Source organism: Cricetulus griseus, chromosome X (assembly GCF_003668045.3).
Source record: "Cricetulus griseus strain 17A/GY chromosome X, alternate assembly CriGri-PICRH-1.0, whole genome shotgun sequence".
Taxonomy (NCBI): Eukaryota; Metazoa; Chordata; class Mammalia; order Rodentia; family Cricetidae; genus Cricetulus; species Cricetulus griseus.
Window position 1 is genome coordinate 108,536,475 of NC_048604.1, and position 24,582 is coordinate 108,561,056.

Genomic DNA, 24,582 nt, shown 5'->3' on the forward strand with positions numbered 1-24,582 from the left:
TGTGTGTGGGGCCCCCAGTCATTGTAGGTGTTGCTAAACCTACAGCCTCTGGGCTGGTGGCACAGGATACTACAAGAAAGCAGGCTGAGAAGACAGAAGGAGCAAGCCAGCATGCAGCACACCTCTATGGGCACTGCATCAGCTCTTGGTTCCAGGTTCCTATGATGTTTGAATTCCTGCCCTGAATTTCCCGAGCAATGTACTATGCAGTGGAACTGTAATGTAAAATGAACTCTTCCCTCCACATTGTTCGTAATCATGGTAGTTTGTCCCAGCAATTGAAACAGAAACACGCCAGGTTAGTCTTCCAGTGGCAACTATATGAGTTTCATGTCCATCCCTTTTCTTATGTTTGTATTTGATAAACCAGTAATGTAATAAATCATCGAAGAGGCCTTTATCAGAAGATTTTTCATTGCTTTTAGAGGTAAGAAACTGGGAAAAACTTACTCAAAGTAAGGATATTTTATAGGGCAGGTGTGTACATTTAAATCTCCCTGTAGACAATGCCCCCAGCTTTATGACCTGCACTACAAGCAGACAACATGCACTGCCCTTCCAAACACCAAATCTGAGAAGGATTAGGCCAATCAATGCTGTATTTATTATGGCTTGAAATCACCCATTTCCCAGGGTGTTATGGTTTCTTTCAGTAAGGTGGTATCTTGGGCTCTACTGAAGCCTGTAAGTGGATTATGTCACAAAGTGGGATGCAACAAACACTGGGAGGAGGTTGGCATCCAGGGTGTTCAGCGGAGGCTGGTACTGCTGTCCCTATACCTCTCACCATGTAGCATCTCATACCTGCATCCTATAAACCATTCCCCCAACCTGTGCCCCTTCCAAATACACAAGGACACACCAGCCCTTTCCACCCCACATCCTGTCCCAAGAAATAAAGCAACAGGAGCAAGTTGATCTTCTGCACGGGTGGCAACAGTGCAGATCCTTCATCATCAGTCTATAGGTAGACCAGTTGTCAGGCTCCCAGACCTGTACAATCCAATGACCCTCTCTTACCAAGCCATCTACCCACCCTTTCTCACAAGAGCCCAAAACAGACCACAGGAAACTCATCCGCTCACATTTGCTTGCTTTTATTTGCAGTACCACAAGAAGACTCTGTGGTAACTGTCAACGGAGCTGTCGATGTCCATGACTTGATCTGACTCAGCATCCAGACTTCTGAGGAGTTGAGAGGTCTTGAGCATGCTGAGTCCCTGACTTGGCCAGGTCCTCAGTAGAGACTCTGGTGCTCACTGAGACCCCTTCTTGACCAGGATCATTCTTGCGCGGCTCCACGTTGAGCCGACAGTGGCGCTCAGGAGAGGACATTGCCCCATCTCTCGCAAGAGTTCTCAAAGTTCTGTCAGCGAGTCTTTTCCTCAGCCTCCTACGTCGCCGGGATCTTCTTCGCCTCATGAAAATCTTTTGAACCTGTAAGGACAGCACAGTGGTGGTAAGCATGTGAAGGGGACATTGTGAGGAAAAGGTGTGGGTTGAGGAGGAAATCCATGCCAGGCCAGGGAAAGACAAGATTCCCAGGGAAGGGAAACTGATCAACCAAGGAGAAAGAGTACTTTGCTCTAGTCGGCTCACCTTTTCACAGCTTTCCGAAACTGGCTGACCTACAGCTGTGCCAGGTGCGCAGGGGCAGGCTTGAGAGGGTGTCACGGCAGTCATTTGCTGGTTTTGTGAGGTTGAGGGAGCTGAATCTGTGCTGGGCTCCACTGCCTCCTCCCTAACCTCCATAAGGGAGCCTACCTGAGGTCTGAACCCACAGCTCTCTAACAGCCAACTGATCAAGGCCCCCAAACAATGCAGGGCCACACCCTTCAACCCTGATTGGTCCTCACAGCCTCGCCAGCCATTATGATTGTTTCTGGCATCACAAAGCACCACCTCTGACCTCTCTGGGCACTGGGCACTGGGCACAGGGTTGAGGGGTGGGCTTCCAGAGAAACCAGGATGTACCTGAGATATCAGAGTGTACCACCCTGATACTTCGGGGGGGGGAGGGGAAGGCCACTATGACCTCTCTGGGCACTGGGCACAGGGTTGAGGGGTAGGGTTCCAGAGAAACCAGGATGTACCTGAGATATCAGAGTGTACCACCCTGATACTTCGGGGGGGGGAGGGCACTATGACCTCTCTGGGCACTGGGCACAGGGTTGAGGGGTAGGGTTCCAGAGAAACCAGGATGTACCTGAGATATCAGAGTGTACCACCCTGATACTTCGGGGGGGGGAGGGGAGGGACACTATGACCTCTCTGGGCACTGGTCACAGGGTTGAGGGGTGGGCTTCCAGAGAAACCAGGATGTAGCTGAGATATCAGAGTGTACCACCCTGATACCTCGGGGGGGGGCAGGGGCACTATGATAGTAAAGGAAAGGAGTCTGTTAGAAGACAGGAGGCTCTTGGTGAGCTTCTTCAAGAGCTACTTGCCAAAACACTTTTCTTTCCTGTAGTCAATCCTCATTATAGAGGAAGACGTGGCAGGAAGCCTCCTTATCCAAACTCTTCCCCATGTCATCCCCACTCAGTGGATCATTCTGGTTTGTCTTTCCCTTATCCCTTAGGGAGAGTTGTATTTTCATTCTGAAAATATTTCCAAAAGTGATTTGATCATATTTAAGACCTGTTGGTACGTGAATCACCTACAAACAAACAAAACCAGGTCGTTATGAATAAGCACTCACCAACCTGTTAAATATGTCATGAAAGTACAGTGATTTTCATTAGAACATGTTTTCTATTTATTGTTGGAAAATGTCATATAAGCATATAATGTGTTTTTATTAAATTCCTCCCCCGATTCCTACCCTCCACAGCCTCTTGGGTTCAACAAGTTTAGAGTAAATTTCTCACCGCCCTTTTCTTATCAACAGAGATTTGGATAAACCAGAAACTCTCATATGCTACTGTATGTCTACTTTCATTCAGTAGCTGAACACTGGCCTTACTGTTTTACTATTTTAAAGGTGTTTTTCTTTTATTATTATGTGAATGTGTGTATGTATGTGAGGCCCTGTGTGTGTTTGTGTGTGTGTGTGTGTGTGTGTGTGTGTGTGTGTGTATGTATATATGCATGTGTGTGTATGTGTGTGTTTGAGTGAGTATGTGTATTAGTTTGTATGGTATTCCTGGCACAGATTTCCTTCCCAGTAACATGTGTTCTTTTCTTACTTTTTTTTGTTGTTTTTTTTGAGACAGGGTTTCTCTGTGTAGCTTTGGAGCCTATCCTGGCGCTCACTCTGGAGACCAGGCTGGTCTCGAACTCACAGAGATCCACCTGCCTCTGCCTCCCAAGTGCTGGGATTAAAGGCATGCACCACCAATGCCCGGCCCCAGTAACATGTCTTCTATTCTGATGCTTTTGAATCATTTCTCATTCATCCTTGTGTTTTTGTGAAATATATGCTGCTGCTCTGCTTTAATACATTTGTTGGCCTGAAATATAATTCATCATGATAATTGCTCATATTGCCACCTGTTTTCTCTGCTCATTACTTCTTTTGGGGGTGGGTGGGTGGTATTTCAAGACAGGGATTCTCTGTATCCTTCGGAGCCTGTCCTGGGACTTGCATGTGGACCAGGCTGGTCTCAAACTCACAGAGTTCTGCCTGTCTCTCCTTCCTGAGTGCTGGTTCTAAAGTCATGCACCACCCCTGCCTGGCTGCTCTTTAGTTCCCATGGAGTAACAATATCCCTTTAGAATGGACACACAGTTTTGTCATCCAATCCCTTCCTGTCTTCAGGGACAGCTATGTTTTCAGGGCATGACAGTGCCAAAAGCAGTGATGTTCTGAGCATCCTCATTGATGTCCTCTTGGGAACTTCTGCATAGGGACAATCACAGAAAAATGAAGCCCAAGGCCTTGGTATCATCCATTGTCTCCCTTTAGGCTAATGTACCATTTGACACTTAACCTTATAAGATTTAAACAACACACATTTGTTTCTCACAAAGTAGACACTAGAACTGCAATTAGGGTGCCATGGTAGTCAAGTTCTGAGGATCATATTTTCCTGGGTATGTCTTTATGTGGTCATTTGTTTGGGATAATCAAAGACACAGAGAGGGATTTTTTTATTATTAATTCAAGTTAGGGAACAGGCTTGTTTCACATGTAAGTCCCCTCTTCCTCTCCCTCCCCTCATCCCCATTCCTCCTCCCCCACCCCCAACCTACCCCTCACCCCATCCACCCACCACTCCCCAGGCAGGGTAGGGCCCTCAACAGGGGCTCCACAAAGTCTACCAAATCTTCCTGTGCTGGGCCTGGGCCCTTCCCCATGTGTCCATAGACAGAGTGTAACCCTTCACGTGGGATGGGCTCTCAAATCCCCCCCCCACACACACACCAGGGAAAAATGCCAGTCCACCTCCGGAGGCTCCCAGGAGTGCAGGGGCCTGCCCATTGGCATCCATGATCAGGGGGTTGGATTAGTCCCGTACTGGCCTCCCAAAGAGCATCTGGGGTCGATATACTTTCCCTTTTTCAGGCCAACTGTTCCTGTGGGTTTCTCCAACCTGGTACAGACCCCTTCGTTCTTCATTCTTCCCTCTCTTCAACTAGGTTCCAGATTTAAGCTCAGTGTATTTCTGTGGATGTCTGTCTCTGCTTCCATCATCCACTGGATGACGGCTCTAGGATGGCATAAAGAGAAGTCATCAATCTCATTCTAGGGGAAGGGCTTCTAGGCCATCCTCTCCTCCACTGCCTGGACTGTCAGATCGTGTCATCCTTGTAGGTCTCTGGAGATCTCCCTAGTTCCAGATCTCTTCTCGGACCTATAGTGGCTCCCTCTGATATGGTATCTCTCATCCTGCTCTCTCTCCTCTATTCTTCCCCCAACTCAATATCTCTGCTCCTCCATTTCCTCTCCTCTACTCTTCTTGTGCTCTTAAGAGAGGGATTTTTTTACTTCGTTAAAATATTACACAGTCTATTTTGATCTTATTTCTCCCTGCCCCAACTCCTCTCATATCTACTCCAGCCCCCTACCCACCCTACTTCATAGTCCTTCTCTAGAGAGACCTTATTTGAGGTGAGTGAAGTGCTGTTCTGCCTGCTGTCAAGGAGGCAGGGTGTGCCAGGAGATGGGGTAGGTTGTAGTCCACTATCTCCCTTCCCTTTTCTTGATTTCAGCTAATCCTAAGTGAGAAACAAGATAGCTCAGCGTAAAGACTCCTGCCACCAAACCAGAGGACCTGAAACCTATGCCTGGGTCACTGTTAGTGGAAAGAAAGAACAGACTTCCAGTTTTCCTCTGACCTCCATACAGGTGGCATGGCCTTCATGCACACACATGCATAAACACACAATATAATATGTGAAATACTTTTAAAAACAACAGAAATGTTGTTGTTAATATTGGAGATGATAAACCTGAACTTTTAATGAAAACTTGCTAAATGTGGTTATCAAAGGTGAAGATGACAGAAAGAAACAACAAACTTGAAGACTGATGAAAGAGACTTCCTGTAAGTAAATATGGAGAGAGACACAAATGAGGCAACTGCTAGGGAAATGGAATGCAAAGGCGTGGCCCACTACACATGGCTCTTGCCCCATTTTAAAATAATGTTTAAAAATTATTTTGATGTTTAGTTTTTTTTTAGGATTTTTTTATATTCTAGATACCAACCCTCTGTCAGATGTATAGCAGGTATAATATTGTCTCATTGTGTGAGCCGATTCTTCACTTGAATAAGGGTGCCCTTAGTTGTACAGAAGCTTTTCATTTTCATGCAGACCCATTTATTAATTGTCCATCTTAGTGCCTGTGCCACTTTCAGAAAGTATTTTCCTGTGCCAATGAATTCAAACCGATTCTTCACTTTATCTTCTCTCAGATTTAGGCTGTCTGGTTTTATGTTGAGGTCCTTGAGTTATTTACAATCAGGGTGCAGGGTGATAGATATGGATCTATTTGTATTCTTCTCCGTGCCCACACCCAGTTTGACCAGCACCATTCATTGGTATTTTTTTCAGTGCGTTTTTCTGGGTTCTTTGTAAAAAAAAATCTGGTGTCTTTGGGTGTGTGGACTTATGTCTGGGTCTTCAGTTCTATTCAATTAATCAATTTTTATTCAGTGACATTTTGTTTTTATTTCTATGGCTTTTTTACCAGTGAAATCAGGGGTGGTGATATCTCCAGCAGTTGTTTTGTTGTTCAGAACTGCTTTAGCTATATTGGGTGTTTTGTATTTCCATATAAAGCTGAACATTGGTTTTTCAATTTCTGGGGAGAATCATGTTGGAATTTTAGTGGGGACTGTATTGAATCTGTAGATTGCTTTTGGTAGGATGGTCATCTTTACAATACTAACCCTACTGATTTGTGAGAATAGGAGAGCTTTCCATCTTCTTCAGCAGGGTGGTGATAGTGCACACATTTAATCGCAGCAGTTGGGAGACAGATGCAGGCAGATCTTGGAGGTCAAAGCCAACCTGGTCCACAGAGCAAGTTCCAGGATACAGGATAGCCAGTGCTACACAGAGAAACCCTGTCTCAAAAACAACACAAATCTCTTACTTCAATACCTTAATGTTTTTATTATACAAGTCTTTCATTTCCTTGGTTAGAGTTACCACATGATATTTTATATTATTTGAGACTATTGTGAATGGTGTTGTCTGCCTGATTTCTTTCTCATTCCATTTGTCATTTGTATATAGGAGGCCTACTAGTTTTGTGAATTAATTTTATATCCCACTATTGTGCAGAAAGCATTATCAGGTGTAGGAGTTCCCTGGTGGAATGTTTTTTAGGGTAACTTATGTATACTATCATATCTCCTGCAAATAAAGATACTTTGACTTCTTCCTTTCCAATCTGTACCCCTTTGATCTCCTTCAGTTGTCTTATTTTGCTAGCTTCAAGAACTATATTGAATAGGTATGGAGAGAGTGGACAGCTTTGTCGCATTCCTGATTTTAGTTGAATTGCTTTTAGTTCTTCTGTTTAGCATGATGTTCACTGTGTAGCTAGAACAAGGACTTTAACCCACTGAAGCCTCTCACAGGCTAATGCCTGCTCCCTCCCCAGTTTCTACTGATTGCTTTTTTTCCTGTCTAGGAAACATACTTTCTTACTTATTTCAGGCCTTATAATTTTGTGCTGAAAACTGCAAATTAAATAATATATAATTTGCTGGGCATGGTGGTATATGATTTTAATCCCAGCCCTCAGAAGGCAGAAGCAGGATAATTTCTTTGAGAGGCCAGATATATATAAAGAGTCCTAGGACAGTCAGGGCTACATAGTTAGATCCTGTCACACATTTTTTTTTACAAGATGTATGATAGTTCTGACAATCTGATTTTTCTTTCTGGTATATTATTGTTGGTTTTTTATTTTTATCTTATTTATTTTTGGTTTGGCTTTTTTTTTATTAGTTCCAGTTAGGGAACAAGCTTGGTTCACATGTAAGTCCCTTTTCCCTCTCCCTCCCCTCACCCCATCCCTCCTCCCTCACCCCCAACCTACCCCCCACCCCATCCACCCACCACTCCTCAGGCAGGGTAGGGCCCTCAATGGGGGCTCTGCAAAGTCCACCAAATCTTCCTGTGCTGGTCCTGGGCCCTTCCCCATGTGTCCAGGGCTAGAGTGTAACGTTTCATGTGGGATAGGCTCTTAAAGTCCCTTCTTGCACCAGGGAAAAATACTAATCCACTACCAGAGGCTCCCTGGAGTGCAGAGGCCTCCTTATAGACATCCATGTTCAGGGGTCTGGATCAGTCTTGTACTGGCCTCCCAGACAGCATCTGGGGTCGATGTGCTCTCCCTTGTTCAGGCCAATTGTTTCTGTGGGTTTCTCCAACCTGGTACAGACCCCTTCGCTCTTCATTCCTCCCTCTCTTCAACTAAATTCCCGATTTCAGCTCAGTGTATATCTGTGGATGTCTGTCTCTGGTTCCATCAGCCACTGGATGAGGGCTCTAGGATGGCATAAAGAGAAGTCATCAATCCCATTTGAGGGGAAGGGCTTTTAGGTTATCCTCTCCACCATTGCCTGGATTGTCAGCTCGTGTCATCCTTGTAGGTCTCTGGAGATCTCCCTAGTTCCAGATCTCTTCTCGGACCTATAGTGGCTCCCTCTGATATGGTGTCTCTCATCCTGCTCTCTCTCCTCTATTCTTCCCCCAACTCAATATTTCTGCTCCTCCATTTCCTCTCCTCTAATCCTCTTCTCTTGCTCTTATTGTGGTAGCTCCCTCTCCCCTACCCTCATGTTCCCAATTAGTTCATGAGTTCATGCCACTTTCATTCCTGGGGACCATTTATCCCTTAGAGTCCTTCATGTTTCCTAGTTTCTTTGGTGAAGAGGAGTATAGGCTGGTAATCCTTTGCTCTATGTCTAAAATTCATATATGAGTGAGTACATGCCATGTTTGTCTTTTTGTGACTGGGTTACCTCACTCAGGATGGTTTCTTCTAGTTCCATCCATTTGCCTGCGAATTTCAAGATTCCATTGCTTTTTTCTGCTGAGTAGTACTCCATTGTATAAATGTACCACATTTTCTCAATCCATTCTTCAGTTGAGGGGCATCTAGGTTGCTTCCAGGTTCTGGCTATTACAAACAATGCTGCTATGAACATGGTTGAACATATGTCCTTGTTGTATGAACATGCACTATTTGGGTATATACCCAAGAGAGGAATGGCTGGATCTTGAGGTAGACTGATTCCCATTTTTCTGAGCAACCGCCATACTGATTTCCAGAGTGGTCTTACAAGTTCACACTCCCACCAGCAATGGAGGAGTGTTCCTTTTTCTACACATCCTCTCCAGCATAGATTGTCATTGGTATTTTTGATTTTAGCCATTCTGACAGGTGTGAGGTGGTATCTCAGAGTTGTTTTGAGTTGCATTTCTCTGATGGCCAATGATTTTGAGCACTTTCTTAAGTGTCTTTCAGCCATTTCAGATTCCTCTGTTGAGAATTCTCTATTTAGTTCTGCACCCCACTTTTTAATTTCATTGTTTGGTGTTTTGTTGGCTAGCTTCTTGAGCTCCTTATATATTTTGGAAATCAGTCTCTGTGAGATGTGGGATCGGTGAAGATCTTTTCCTATTCTGTGGGTGGTCGTTTTGTCCTACTGACTGTTTCCTTTGCCTTGCAGAAGCTTCTCAGTTTCAGGAGGTCCCACTTATTAATTGCAGACCTCAATGGCTGTGCTACTGGCATAATGTTCAGGAAGCGGTCTCCTGTGCCAATTTGTTCAAGGGTAATTCCCACGTTCTCTTCTAGAAGATTCAGTGTGGCTGGATTTATGGAGAGATCTTTGATCCATTTGCACTTAAGTTTCGTGCATGGTGACAGGTATGGATCAATCTGCAATCTTCTGCATGTCTGAATCCAATTGTAGCAGCACCATTTGTTGAAGATGCTATCTTTTTTCCATCATATAGATTTAGCACCTTTGCCAGAAATAAGGTATTCGTAGGTGTGTGGGTCAATATCAGGGTATTCAATTAGATTCCATTGGTCTATCTGTCTATTTTTGTGCCAATACCAAGCTGTTTTCAGAACTATGGCTCTATAGCAGAGCTTGAAGTCGGGGATGGTGATGCCTCCTGAAGATCCTTTATTATAAATAATTGTTTTGGCTATCCTGGGTTTTTTATTTTTCTATATAAAGTTGAGTATTGTTCTTTCAATGTCTGTGAAAAACTGTGTTGGGATTTTGATGGGGATTGCATTGAATCTGTAGATTGCTTTTGGCAGGATTGCCATTTTTACTATGTTAATTCTACCTATCCAAGAGCATGGGAGATCTTTCCATTTTCTGGTATCTTCTTTAATTTCTTTCTTTAAAGTCTCAAATTTCTTATTGTACAGGTCTTTCACTTTTTTGGATAGTGTTACCCCAAGATATTTTATGTTGCTTGTGATATTGTGAAAGGTGATGTTTCCCTGATTTCTTTCTCATTGGATTTGTCTTCTGTATATAGTAGGGCTACTGATTTTTTTGAGTTAATTTTGTATCCTGCTACGTTGCTGAAGGTGTTTATCAGCAGTAGGAGCTCCCTGGTAGAGGTTTTTTTTGGTCACTAATGTAGACTATCATGTCGTCTGCAAATAGTGAAAGTTTGACTTCATCCTTTCCAATTTGTATCCCTTTGATCCTCTTTTCTTGTCTTATTGCTATAGCCAGAACTTCAAGTACAATATTGAAGAGATATGGAGAGAGTGGACAGCTTTGTCTTGTTCCTGATTTTACAGGAAACACTTTGAGTTTCTCTCCATTTAGTTTGATGTAGGCTATTGGTTTGTTGTATATTGCGTTTATCATGTTTAGATATGTTCCTGTTATTCCTGTTCTCTCCAAGATCTTTATCATGAAGGGATGTTGGATTTTGTCAAAGGCTTTTTCAGCATCTAGTGAGATGATCATGTGGTTTTTCTTTTTCAGTTTGTTTATATGGTGGATTACATTGATGGATTTTCCTATGTTGAACCATCCTTGCATCCCTGGGATGAAGCCTACTTGATCATGGTGTATGATTTTTCTGATATGTTCTTGGATTCGGTTCGCCAATATTTTATTGAGTATTTTAGCATCGATGTTCATGAGGGATATCCGTCTGTAGTTCTCTTTCTTAGTGATATCTTTGTGTGGCTTGGGTATCAAAGTGATTGTAGCCTCGTAGAAAGAGTTTGGCAATATCCCATCTGCTTCTATTGTGCGGAACAGTTTGAGGAGTACTGGAATTAGCTCTTGTTTGAATTTCTGGTAGAATTCTGCGGTGAAGTCATCTGGCCCTGGGCTTTTTTTGGTTGGGAGGCTTTTGATGACTGCTTTTATTTCATTAGGGGTTATAGGTCGATTTAAACTGTTTATCTGATCTCGATTTAATTTTGGTAAGTGATATTTATCCAGAAAGCTGTTCATTTCCTTTAGATTTTCCAATTTTGTGGAGTACAGGTTTTCAAAGTATGACCTGAATATTCTCTGTATTTCCTCAGGGTCCATTGTTATATCCCCCTTTTCATTTCTGATTTTGTTAATTAGCATGGTCTCTCTCTGCCTTTTGGTTAGTTTGGCTAGAGGTTTGTCTATCTTATTGATCTTCTCAAAGAACCAACTCTTTGTTTCATTGATTCTTTGTACTGTTTTCCTAGTTTCTACTTTGTTGATTTCGGCTCTCAGGTTGATTATTTCCTGGCGTCTACTCCTCCTTGGTGTGTTTGCTTCTTTTTGCTCTAAAGCTTTCAGTTGTTCTGTCAATTCTCTAATGTGACTTTCCTCCAGTTTCTTCATGTGGGCACTTAGTGCTATGAACTTCCCTCTTAGCACTGCTTTCAGAGTGTCCCATAAGTTTGGGTATGTTGTGTCTGCATTCTCATTAAATTCTAGGAAGTCTTTGATTTCTTTTTTTATTTCTTCCACAACCCAAGAATGGTGCATTTGGGTGTTATTCATTTTCCATGAGAATGTAGGTTTTCTGCAATTCGTATTGCTGTTGAATTCTAGCTTTAATGCATGGTGGTCTGATAAGATACAGGGGGTTATTTCAATTCTTTTGTAACTGTGGAGTTTGCTTTGCTGCCAACTATGTGGTCATTTTTGAGAAGGTTCCATGTGGCGCTGAGAAGAAGGTATATTCTTTTGTGTTTGGATGAAATGTTCTATAGATATCTGTTAAACCCAGTTGGGTCATAACTTCTGTCAGATCTTTGTTTCTTTTTTAAGTTTCTGTCTGGTGGTCCTGTCTAGTGGTGTAAGGGGGGTGTTGAAGTCTCCTACTATAAGTGTGTGTGGTTTTATGTGTGGTTTGAGCTTTAGTAATGTTTCTTTTACAAATGTGGGTGCTTTCGTATTTGGGGCATAGATGTTCAGGATTGAGACTTCATCTTGATGGACTTTTCCTCTGATGAGTATGAAATGCCCTTCTTCATCTCTTTTGATTGCTTTTAGTTTAAAGTCTAATTTGTTAGATATTAGGATTGCTACACCAGCTTGTTTCTTGAGCCCATTTGATTGGAAAATTTTTTTCCCATCCTTTTACTCTGAGGTATCACCTGTCTTTGAAATTGAGGTGTGTTTCTTGTAAACAGCAGAAGGATGGATTCTGTCTTCGTATCCATTCTGTTAGCCTATATCTTTTTATGGGTAAGTTAAGACCATTGACATTTAGGGATATTAATGTCCATTGTTCATTGGTTCTTCTTTGTTTTGGATTCATTTTTGGTGGTGTCATTGCATGTGAATTTCACCCTCCTGTTTCTTTTTGTGTTTGGTAAAATTAGATTGTCTATTGCCAGTGTTTTGTGAGTGTAGTTATGTTCGTTGAGTTGGAGTTTTCCTTCCAGAACCTTCTGTCGTGCTGGATTTGTGGATATGTATTGTTTAAATCCGTTTTTGTCATGGAATATCTTGTTTTCTCCATCTATAGTGATTGAGAGTTTTGCTGGGTACAGCAGTCTGGGTTGACATCCATGCTCCCTTTGTGCTTGTAGGGTATCTATCTAAGAACTTCTGGCTTTCAGAGTTTCCATTGAGAAGTTGGGTGTGATTCTGATTTGTTTGCCTTTATATGTTACTTGGCCTTTTTCCTTTGCTGCTCTTAATATTTTCTCTTTATTCTGTAGATTTGGTGTTTTGATTATTATGTGTTGGGGGTTCTTCTTTTTGTGGTCCAGTCTGTTTGGTATCCGGTAAGTTTCTTGTACTTTCATAGGCATATCCTTCTGTAGGTTGGGGAAGTTTTCTTCTACACCTATTATTCTTAGGTTTGGTCTTTTTACGGTGTCCCATATTTCCTGGATATTTTGTGTTAGGGATTTGTTGGACTTGAGGTTTTCTTTGGTTGATGAATGTATATCCTCTAGCGAGTCTTCAATAGCTGAGATTCTCTCTTCCATCTCTTGAATTCTATTGGTTGTACTCACATCTTTAGTTCCTGATCGTTTATCCAGCTTTTCCATTTCCAGCATCGACTCATTCTGTGTTTTCTTTATTGTGTCTATTTCAGCTTTCATGCTCTGAACTGTTTTAAGAACTTCCTTCACTTCTTTGGATGTTTTTTCTTGGGTTTCTTTAAGAGATTTGTTTATTTCTTGAATTTTTTGGTTTGTCTTTTCCTCCATTTTGTGTAATTTTTTGTTTGCTTTTACTTCTATTTCTTTAAGGGATTTTCTTGTTTCCTCTCTAAAGGTCTCTATCATCTTGCTGAGATAATTTTGAGGTCCATCTCATCTTCATGCTCTGTGTTGGTCTTTTCAGATCTTGCTGGAGTGGAGTCCCTAGATTCTGGTGGTGTCATATTGGTCTTTATGTTGTTGAGTGAAATCTTATTCTGTCTTCTTCCCATATCTTCTTTTAGTGGGTGCAGGTGGTGTCTCTCTATCTCCTCTTGTGACCCAGTGGTGTGTGGGGGCCAGGAATTCAGTGTCCACAACTCTGGATGGTCTTGCCTCTCCTGGTAGTCTCCTCACTCATTGTGTATCGGTTGACGGAAAGAGATGGAAGAGTGGGGTGTTTCCAGATTCAGGGAGCTCCTCCTTGTCTGTGCGTGTCTACCCCAAGCAGGCGGGTGCAGGCCCGGGGTGGTCGGGGTGAGTGATGGTTTTGGTGGGGGTTGGGTAAGGGCAGAGGCTCACTCACCTCGATCCTGGGTCGGTTGGAGGAAAGGGATGGAAGAGTGGGGTGCTACCAGATTCAGGGAGCAGGGAGTTCCTCCCTTCCTGGGTGTGTCTATTTCCTGGGTTGGTTGGCAGAATGGAAGAGTGGGGTGCTACCAGATTCAGGGAGTAGAGAGTTCCTCCCTTCAGAGTGACCTACCCAGCCAGCTTGGCAGCAGTCTTACAGCAAGCCGAAAGCGGTTTGGCTTTTTTTTAAAGCAGGGTTTCTCTAAGTAACAGAACCCTTCATTGTCCTGGACCAGGCTGGCCTTGAACTCACAGAGATCTGCCTGCCTCTGCCTCTCAAGTGCTAGGATTACAGGTGTGCACCACCACTGCCTGGTTTATTGTTGGTTTGTTTGTTTGTTTTTTGATTTTTCGAGACAGGGTTTCTCTGTGGCTTTGGAGGCTGTCCTGGAAGTAGCTCTTGTAGACCATGCTGGTCTCGAAATCACAGAGATCTGCCTGCTTCTGCCTCCCAAGTGCTGGGACTAAAGGCATGTGCCACCATGGCCCGGCCCTATTGTTTGTTTTTTGTTTACTGCCTCCAATGAATTTTTGTTTGTTTGTTTTTCAAGACAGGGTTTCTCTGTGTAGCAGTCCCTGCTGTCCTGGAACTCACTTTGTAGACCAGGCTGGGTTTGAACTCACAGAATTTGCCTGCCTCTGCCTCCTGAGTGATGGAAGTGTTCTATTTTTGGGGAGGGGGTGTCTTCGAGACAGGGTGTCTCTGTGTAAACAAATGTAGCCATTTTAGGTTGTTGTATTTTTCAGACCCAAGATCAAAGCCACCTTCTCCACACTGCCACAGCGTCAGCTGTTCATTTTGTAGGTCGGTGATTACAAAGCCTTCCTGTCCCCAGTTTGCCTCCTCCAGCCTAATTTAGTCTGCAAAGATGGAGGATTGTGACAACTGGTGCAGATGCCTGGCCGAGCAGGCCACAAAGAAAGGGACATGTCCTGGTGCTTACATAAGAGAATACTGACGTCCAGCTATTGCCATTTGTCTGGGATACAGAGTCTGCCTGTTTTGTACCCTTTTCCCACTCCCACAGGAAAGTGAGTGACTTGTATCCATAGCAACACAGCGATATCACACACAGTGACACAGAGGACAATGGGCCTAAGGCCTGGCAGGAATTTTACAGATGACATTTGTTCAAGGTGATGTCAAAGTTAGCTGATAAGCCAGGTAGAAGGGAACATTTCATCTTCTACCAGGTAACAATTGCTCCCCAAATTAGAAGATTCATTTCCATTTAGAGATTCATTGGTGTCTAGACATGCCTCACTTACCTGGTTTCTAGATATCTTACAGAAGGCCTTAAAGGACCTTTACATTTTAAGCATTCATCAATTTTATTTTATTTTATTTTATTTTGAGACAGGGTCTCATAAAGTAGCCCTGGATGTCCTGGAACTCAATATGTAGATCAGGTTGGCTTTGAACACGCAGAGTCTGCCTGCATCTGCCTCCCGAGTGCTGGTTTTTCTTTTTGGAGATATAATCTCAGTAAAATTTCCAGGCAACTTGTGCGTCACTCCCTTTCTCAGCTTCTTGAGGAGCTGGGTTTACAGCCCTGAACCATCAAGCCTTGCTTAGTTTGTAATAAAAAATTGTTTACTTTTGTTTTTTAAGACCAGGTCTCACTACAAAGCATACAGTGTCCTGGAAGTCACTATGCTGCTTATAGTGGTCTTGAATTTGTGGTCCCTCTGCCTCAGCCTCTTAAGTAATCAGGTTATAGGCATGCACTGTCATGTCTAGTATAATTTTGCTTTTTGTTTGTTTGTTTGTTTTTCAAGACAGGGTTTCTCCATGTAACAGCCCTGGCCACCCTGGCATCCTAGAACTCACTCTGTAGACCAGGCTGGCCTCAAACTCACAGAGATCCTCCTGCATCTGCCTCCCAAGGGCTGGGATTAAAGGCATGTACCACCACAGCCCAGCAACATAACTTTCTTAATTCTCACTCATGTCAGGGACCTTACACAAGGAACAAGGTGTGGATTCTGTGGGGACTCTGCTATCTTTGCAACTTTTCTACACATCTAAAGTTTTTAACAAGTAAATACCTCTTACGGACTGGATTTCCTGGCCAGCCAGCCTAACCTAATTGGTGATCCCCAGGTGCTAGTGAGAGATCCTGTCTGGAAAAACAAGATTGATAGCAAGTACAAGGGCACCCTCATTTGTGAAAGAAACATTAAAGCTTAAACCACACATCAGGCCCCACACACTAATAGTGGGAGACTTTAACGCTCCACTCTCACCACTGGACAGGTCTGCCAGACAGAAAATTAGCAGAGAAATAAGGGAAACTAACAGATGCTACGACTCAGAATGCCTTAACAGACATCTATAGATATTCCACCCAAACACAAAAGGATATACCTTTTTCTCAGCACCCCATGGAACCTTCTCTAAAATTAACCACATACTTTGTAATAAAGCAAACCTCAACAGATACGAAAAAATGGAATAACTCCCTGTATTTTTTGGGATCACCATGGCTTAAGGTTAGAATTGAACAACAACACTATTTGCAGACAACCCATAAACTTATAGAAATTGAACAATGCTCAACTGAATCACCAGGCAGTGCTCATTGGTGTGTGTCATGAGGGCTTGCACAATGCAAAATGCACATGTTTGTGTTCAGTGCAACATGAGTGAGCGCATCCAGAAACACCTTGGATTCATTACACATTTGATTTTTAAAATTATTTCTTTTGTTTTTTGATATTATAATACAATGACATCATTTCCCCCTCTCTTCCTCCCTCCAAACCCTCCCACATACCCCTCCTTGCTCTTTGTCATAATCATGGCCTCTTTTTTCATTAATTGTTGTTACACACATATATGTATACATATACATTCCTAAATACATAAGTACAACCTCCTCAGTCTGTATAACAGTTCTTACATGGATATTTTTGGGGCTGACCATTTGGTATTGGATAACAAAGTGGTGTGCTATTCCTTGGGGAAAGCTGTTTCTCCCACTTTCAGCATTCTTTATTGCCTGTAGTTCTTTGAGCATGGTTGAGGCCTTTAGGTCTTTTCCCTGTCGATGTTAGCATGTCTGTTGTTGTGGTCCTTGTTCGTCTCAAAGCCATAAGCCACAGTGTGAGAGAGCGTTTTAATGAAGTCTATATGGCTGTGTGTCTCTTTGGGAATAAGGAAGAACGAAGAGAAGAATGGGAGGTATCTAGAAAGTCTCTACAGGAAATTCTTTGCATTTATTAGGCACGAGGAAACAAACATGAGAACACACAAAGAAAAGACCCTTGATAAAGTAGGGTGGTGAGCCTTGGGAAGCTACAGCAAACCGTCTCGTTGGACTGTTTTTTTAAAGCTTCTGAAAAGTCTTCATCCCCCAATTTAGGGCTGGTGAGTTTGAAGAAAGACAGGATACCTGGTTGGCCCAAAACTGTTGTGTAACACATCCTGATCTGGCCTAGAACTTGTTGAGCCAGGCCATCAGCAGGGGCCTTACCAGCAGGAGGAAAAGGCTTTTGCTTTAGCTTTAAGTTGTCAGGCTTTTGTCTCAGGTGAGGAGGGTGAGGAGGAATACAGCAGCCATGTTGGAAGTTCACCATCTCTATTCCCTAGCTATGGCACCTCTCCCTATCTGTCTGCCTACCAGGTGTTCTGCTAGCTCCTAGTCCCTCATTCCCCTTTCTTAGAGGTGACCCTAACTGCTGTTAGTGGTTTTAGGCACAGACTCCTAACTGCTTCTGAGCTGGCAAAAGGGACAATGTAGAAGAGGTCTTCAAATGCCTCAGAAAAGGGTCCATGATAAAATTTACCTGATAGCAAAGATCCAGAACATAAGAAAGCTCTATGATGCTAACATACATGCTTGGCATGTGATATGTGCATGAAATAGCATCTATAACATACAAAAAGTAAGACTGTTAGTACCATCTAATTCCTAGAAAAACATTTGGGGCAGTTTTACCCCTATTAGAGGAAGAGAACAGACAATGAAACCATCCAAAGAAACCTTGGCAGTCTTTGTCATAGGCATTTGCAGGATGGTGATTTTTTTTTTGTCACCACTGTGCACTACAAGATGTAAAGCATGGAGTAGACAATTGGTTTGGAATAAGAGCTCAAGATACTTTTTTCCATCATTTAAAAAATTATTTTACATACCAAGCATAGTTTCCCTTCTTTCTTCTACTCCTGCTCCTTCCCCCCTCTCCTGCCCACCCATCCACTCCTCTGTTTCCTCTTAGATGGGGTAAGACCTCCCATGGGAATCAACAAAGCATGGCACATCAAGCTGAGGGAGGACCAAGCTCCCCACCTGCTGCATCAAGGCTGAACAAGGCATCCCACCATAGGGAATAGGCTCCAAAGAGCCAGCTCATGAATCAGGGACAGGCCCTGGTCCCACTGCTAGGGGTCCCATAAAAGACCAAGCCACACAACTGTCACACACATGCATAGGGCCTAGGCTGGTCCCATGCTGGCTCCCTAACTGTTGGTCCAGAAATTAAAGGCATGAGTCACCACTCGGCCTTTTTTGTTTTTAAATAGGATTTCCCAGCAATGCCCAGGGATACCACGTGGATATCACCAAAGATTTCCCAAAGCTGTGAGTTTGACACCAGGGTATCTGGAGCCCCCTTTAATCAGGGAACATGGGTGTTTAGGATGCAGAAGGACACATTACAGCTGTGAGAAATGCTTTTCCAGAAAGTGATAGTGTTCTTTGTTCCATTGTTAGTAAATACAGGCTTTTTTGTTCCTTTGTTTTCTTTTAGATATGGTCTCCATATTGAAGAAGCTAGGCCTGCTTTTCTCAGCTGCAGATAGATACTAGACACGATAGTGCTGAAGTGAGCCAAGGTCTTGTCCTATATTTGGACTATATATATGAGAATCATTAGTGAGTAGTTCGAATAACAGTTCATCTAGTTAAGTAATGTCTAAGGGCTCCAGTCCTTTGAACTATTAAAGAAACATACTGATCATTTTAATCCTGGTTATACTTTCTTGATTGGTGTTTAAGACCATGCAGGTGGTCAAAATTAGTCACTTTCTCTTTATTGTTGAGACCATGTCTTCTCTTTAGCTGGCCTGGATCTCACCATGCAGACCAGGCTGGCCTCAAAGTTTCAGGGATCCTCTTGCCTCTGCCTCTCAAGTGCTGGGTGTCAGCTACCACACCTGTCTTAAGATTTTCATTCCAGATTGCTCTCAGAATGCTTCCCTATATGAGGATGGAATGATGCTGGGTGTGGCGTTACATATCTGTAATCCCGCTTGGGAGGTGGTGGCAGGAGGATCATGAATTCAGACCAGCTTCAGCTATATAGCAAGTTTGAGGTTAGCCTGGGTTATGTGAGATCCTGTCCCCCCAAACAAAACAAAAAACCAGAGTGACTTGCTGACTTGTATTAATAACATGGTTGTGTTGTTTAATTACATGACAACTGGTTACAGATATTCAGGGATATCAGAAATAATCTTGAGATCCTCATGTGTTTTTCCAACTTCCCAAATCTGTCTCTGGTATTTCTACATTTTAGACACTTTTCTGTGCATTGAGGATAAAATGGTCGACGAGATACATGCAGTGTCTGTCCTTGTGGATTTTACAATCTATTGGGATTGTAGTCATTAGGAAAACACAGTTGTCCCTTGGTATCCATGAGGAACTGATTGCAGGCCTCTTTGCAAACACCAAAATCTATACATGCTCAAGGCTCTTTTATAAAAATGGATGACATATGCATATATATTTTGCATGTCCTATTACCTACTTTTTTGTTATTTTAGTTAGTATATAAAACAATAAATTTAATTATGACATCTTCATATATATATACAATCATACTTTGCTCATATCTTCCCCCATTGGCCTGTTTTACCTTCTTTCTCCCTTTCTCTTCACTCCCTCCTCTGTCTGAATAGTTCCTCTTCTGTTTTTATGTCCTATAAACCAAGATTTTACATATGAAGCATTGCATACATTGTTTATATTTAAATCATTTCAAAATGACTTGTAACAGTCAACCTAATGTAAATACCATACAAATAGCTGTTGTACTGTACTGCTTAGGGCGAAAGATCTATACATGAGCAGTATCAATGCATTTCTTCAAATTTCTAATCTGTGGTTGGATGAACTTGTGGATGCAGAAACTGCAGACATAGAAAGCTGACTCGATAATGTTGTGTAAGGCTTATGAATACTATGGAGAAAAATAAACCAGAATAAGGGGGATAGAATATGCTGTGTATATTGTGGGGAAGTGGTGGCACAAGCCTTTAATCCCAGCACTTGGAAAGCAGAGGCAGGCGGATCTCTGTGAGTTTGAGGCCAGTCTGGTATATCGAGTGAGTTCCAGGATAGCCAAGGCTACACAGAGAAACCTTGTCTCAAAAAACAAACAAACAACAAAACAAAAGAATATGCTATGTGTACTATTTTAACTGGGGTATTTGAAAGCTGGAATATATTGAATGAACAGATCACCAAATTTTCACCTCCATGTATATTTTGTTTTTACTAAATCTAGTCCATTTTGCCTATTTAAGAGCTTGCAAATTGTACCCCTTTTGTTTAGCCTTGTATCCCAACCACCTTGGGCTGTATTTCTTTATCTGTGACTTATATATCCAGCCTGCTTTTCATAGCAGCTGGTGTGGACAGGTTCTAACATCCAGATGTGACAGAATCTGTCCTATGCTCAGAATTCTGTAATTCCCTATTGCCTATAAGATAGATACTAAGCTTCTGTGGCTGGAATTTAAAGTCTGTTTTGACCTGGTGTCTCTAACTTTCTGCCTTATTTCTCACTTCTTGTCACTTCTGCCTTAACCTTGGAGGGCATTCAACTATGTACTGTCTTTACTTAAGAATTACAAAAACAAATGTTATCATTTCTCACCACATGCTTAACTATTTCTTTGGCCAAAGCCCGGTCCCTTTTCACCTGGATCACTGCAGTGACCTTACTATCTTTTGTGTTTTCTACCCATCAAATTCTACTCTGGATCAAAAAGTTAAACCTGGAACCAAATACTTTCTTCCTTCTCAAAATACTTTTGAGAATCCCAACTCATTCAGTTAAAAAGTTGCAGTCCTCACACAGACAACAAACTTCTGCTTGGTTTGGTCTCTACTGCCTCATTGACCTCTTTTTCTATTCTCATCCTTGCTCTGGAAATACGCCAAATCCACTCCCACCTCCTTCCTTTTTTCCCAATTAGAGTAGTTAACTCAGATTGCTGTGCTCCTTGAGATAATTAACATGTAATTTCACATATTACAGAATGTGATCTGTAATAATACTATGCTGAAGGAATTGTAATGATGATTTTATGAATCTAGACATCTCTTTGGATAAGGCTGGCATCTTAAGAATAGTAAGTTTGAGCTTGGAGCAATGGCTCACAGGTTAAGAGCACTGACTGGGTCAATTTGTAACATCCATATGGCAGCTCAGAATTTTCTATATCTCTAATTCCAGTGTATCCGACACCCTCACAAGACATACATGTGGGAAAAACACAAACACACATAAAATAAATTATTAAAAATAATAAGTTTTCCAGGCAGTGATGTCATATGCCTTTAATTCCAGCACTTAGGAGACAGAGGCAGGTGAATCTCTGTGAATTTGAGGCCAGCCTGGTCTACAGAGCAAGTTCCAGGATAGCCAGGGTTGCACAGAGAAACCTTGTCTCAAACAATAACAGCAGCAACAACAACATTAGCAACAACAAAAAGAATAGTAAGTTTTCTGGGTGTGCTGTCACATGCCTGTAATCCCAGCATTTAAGACATTGGGGCAGAAGGATTGCTCTGAGTTCATAGTGAACACCAGATAAGCCATGGCTTCATAACAAGACCTTGTCTCAAAACTAAGAAAGAAACACCTAAAAGAACATAAAATCTTCCTCAACATAGGATGTTATTTTATTTCTTTCAGCAATTCTTTGTAGGTTTTTTCCATATCCTTGATTAAATTCATTTCTGAGTATTTTCTTCTTTTTATTGTATTAGTGTTTTGCCTGCATGCGTAAGTGTGTACAGTATGAATGCCTAGTGCCCACATTGGTCAGAAGAGGCATCAGATCCTCTGGAACTGAAGTTACAGTTGGTTGTGGGCTGCCATGTGGGTTCTGGGAATCAAATCTGGGTCCTCTGGAAGAGCAGCCAGTGCTTGTTAACTGCTGAGCCTTTTCTCCAGCCCCAACTATTTTATCCTTTAGATGTGGATGTGCATGACATTGTTTTCTTAAATTTCATCCATTATAGGCATAGAGAAACAACAGACGTGTGTGTGTGTGTGTGTGTGTGTGTGTGTGTGTGTGTGTGTGTGTGCGTGCGCGCGCGCGCGCACGCGCGCGCGCGCGCGTATTGGAACTTAGTAACTTCACTGGTTTTGTTTGTTCACTCCAATAGCTTTCTTAAGAATTCTTTGTGTTTTTCTATATAGAAAATAATATCATTTATAAATAGGAATAATTTACTTCCTCCTTTCTTCTTTTGTTTCCTAGGGCTGTAAGACCAAAAAGCCACAGGATAGGGATCTTGAAGAGTAGAAATTGATTTTCTCACAATTCTGAAGGTGGAAACCCAAGATCATGGTTCCAGAGAGATCATCTCTTCTGAAGTTTCTGTTTTTCAACATCTTCATCCTATATCTTGTTGTATAGTCTTGCCTCTCTGTGTAGCTGTATTATCTTCTATGATAAGGATATCAGTCTACTAGATAGAAGCAACTAAGACGGTCTTGGTTCATATTTTCAGAGATTTCAGTCCATCGTGAGGGAGCTATGGTGGAGTTCATGTTTGGCCAGAATGGATGGCTATGGCTCCATATATGACACCCAGAAGGAGGCTCTGCTGGAAGAAGTAAGTTACTAATATGATTTCTGGTTCCCGGCTGCATTTTCTGCTTTGCTATTCTAGATGCCATTCCTTCCCTGGGATGGACTGGAATTTCTGAAACTATGAGTAGAAACAAACCTCTCCTCTCTTAAATTGCTCCTTTCCAGGTATTTTGTCACAGCAATGAGAAAAGCAGCTAAATCTGGAGAACTTGGTACTGGGAGTCCCTTGCTGTGATTGAGCCTGATCACGTGATGCACGTGTTTTGACACTTGTTGGCAAGAGGATGTGGAAGAGTTTGGAGCTGTGGGCTAGAGAAGCCCCAGAGAGCATAAACAGAGATTAACAGGCCATCTTGGTTGGGAGGACGAAAGACCAGAATGCTTATACAAATGCTGATAGCAAACATTGTGCTATGAGGATTCAGATGGGAATGAGGAGTTTACCAGGAACTTGATCGACCTAAGACCATTTAGGTTACACTCTGGCAAAGAATTTGGCTGCTTTCTGCCTATGCTCTTAAAACTGGTGTGAAGTTGAATTAACTGAATGCATATGCCACACAGCCATACATGAGTGGAAACACATACATCAAACTAAAAAACAAATGCAATATCAAAAACGAAATTTTCAAAAAGTAATGAACTGATTAATACATTTGGTAGAGGGAATTTTACCACATCCTACCCTTCAAGTGGAGGCGTCATTATTGCTGGACGTACTTAGTCAGCTTTACAGTGAGAAAAGGCAGGGATTATTTTGCCTCATGGTTTCAGATGTTTCCGTCCATTTTAGCAAAAAAGGCATGGGACACAGAAGAAACAGACAGCACAGATAGAACCAGAGCTGTATAGAACCTTCAAGGCCTGTTCCTAGTGACCCACTTCTGCCAGGGTGGCCCCATGTCCCGAAGCTGAGAACCACGTGTTCAAACATTTGAGTCTGTGGGGCATTCAAACCATAACACTCCATCCTTGTGTGGCTAAGGAGCACTTAAAATTAGTTCAACTTCTTTAGCCATCAGAGAAATGCAGATTAAAATTACTTTGAGGTTCCATTTCACATAGTCAGAATGGCCATCATCAGAAATACAAATGACAGCAAATGCTGACAGGGGTGTGGGGAAGGGAAAGCCTTGTACATTGTTTGTGAGAGTCTAAGCAGGTGGAGCCCCTTGGATTTCCATAGGACTAGCTATACCTCTCCTGGTATATAGTCAAAGGATGCTTCATTCTAGCACAGAGACGCATCCATCTTCATTGCCGCTCTATTCACAATTCCTAGGAAATGAACTTAATCTTCATGTATAAAATTTGCAAGGAAATGTATGAAATAAAATGCTATATTGAATGAGGTAACCCAGACTCATATAGACAAATGCCACATGTTCTCTTATACATGTAAATACTACTTTTGAGTTGTTAGTTGTTTGTATTTAACTCAAAGTATGGGTAGAAGCCAAAAAACTAGAAAGGGGCTTTAGGAGGGGTGCACTAAGTGGGAGTGATACTGGCAACTAGGTAAAATGAGATAAGAGAGGGAAAATACTGGGAAAGAAACGTTTGAATAGCAAAGGGATGAAGGGATGTGGAAGCAGGGAGGGTTAACCAAAACAAACCGTTTATGAAAAAGCCATTGGAAACCTACTATTATTTATTTATTTATTTATTTATTTATTTATTTATTTAATTATTGGTTTGTTTTTCGAGACAGGGTTTCTCTGTGTGGCTTTGGAGCCTATCCTGGAACTTGCTCTGTAGACCAGGCTGGCCTCGAACTCACAGAGATCTGCCTGCCTCTGCCTCCTGAGTGCTGGGATGAAAGGCATGCGCCACCACTCCCTGGCTGAAACCTACTGTTTTACAACTCAAGATCGTGAAGGGGCAATCTACAGAGACAGCTGAACCAAACTCGTGGGAACACATGAACTCTAGCCTTGGAATCCCCCCGGAACGGAACTAGCCCTCTGCATGTGTGAGACAATTGTATAGTTGGGTCTATCTGAGGGGCCCCTGACAGCATGACCAGTATCTATGCCTGGTACTGAGCTAGCTTGTTGGAGCCCATGGCATATGGTGG

General features: G+C 42.4%; 1 long non-coding RNA gene across 1 annotated transcript; it reads left to right on the plus strand.

Annotated features, from left to right (window-relative positions):
• The first annotated feature begins 1,113 nt into the window (after positions 1–1,113).
• On the plus strand, positions 1,114–24,122 carry LOC113837561. The gene is made up of 3 exons (XR_003488209.2): positions 1,114–1,459; positions 22,170–22,527; positions 22,671–24,122. It is a non-coding gene; the product is annotated as an uncharacterized LOC113837561 (long non-coding RNA).
• The last annotated feature ends 460 nt before the right edge of the window (positions 24,123–24,582 follow it).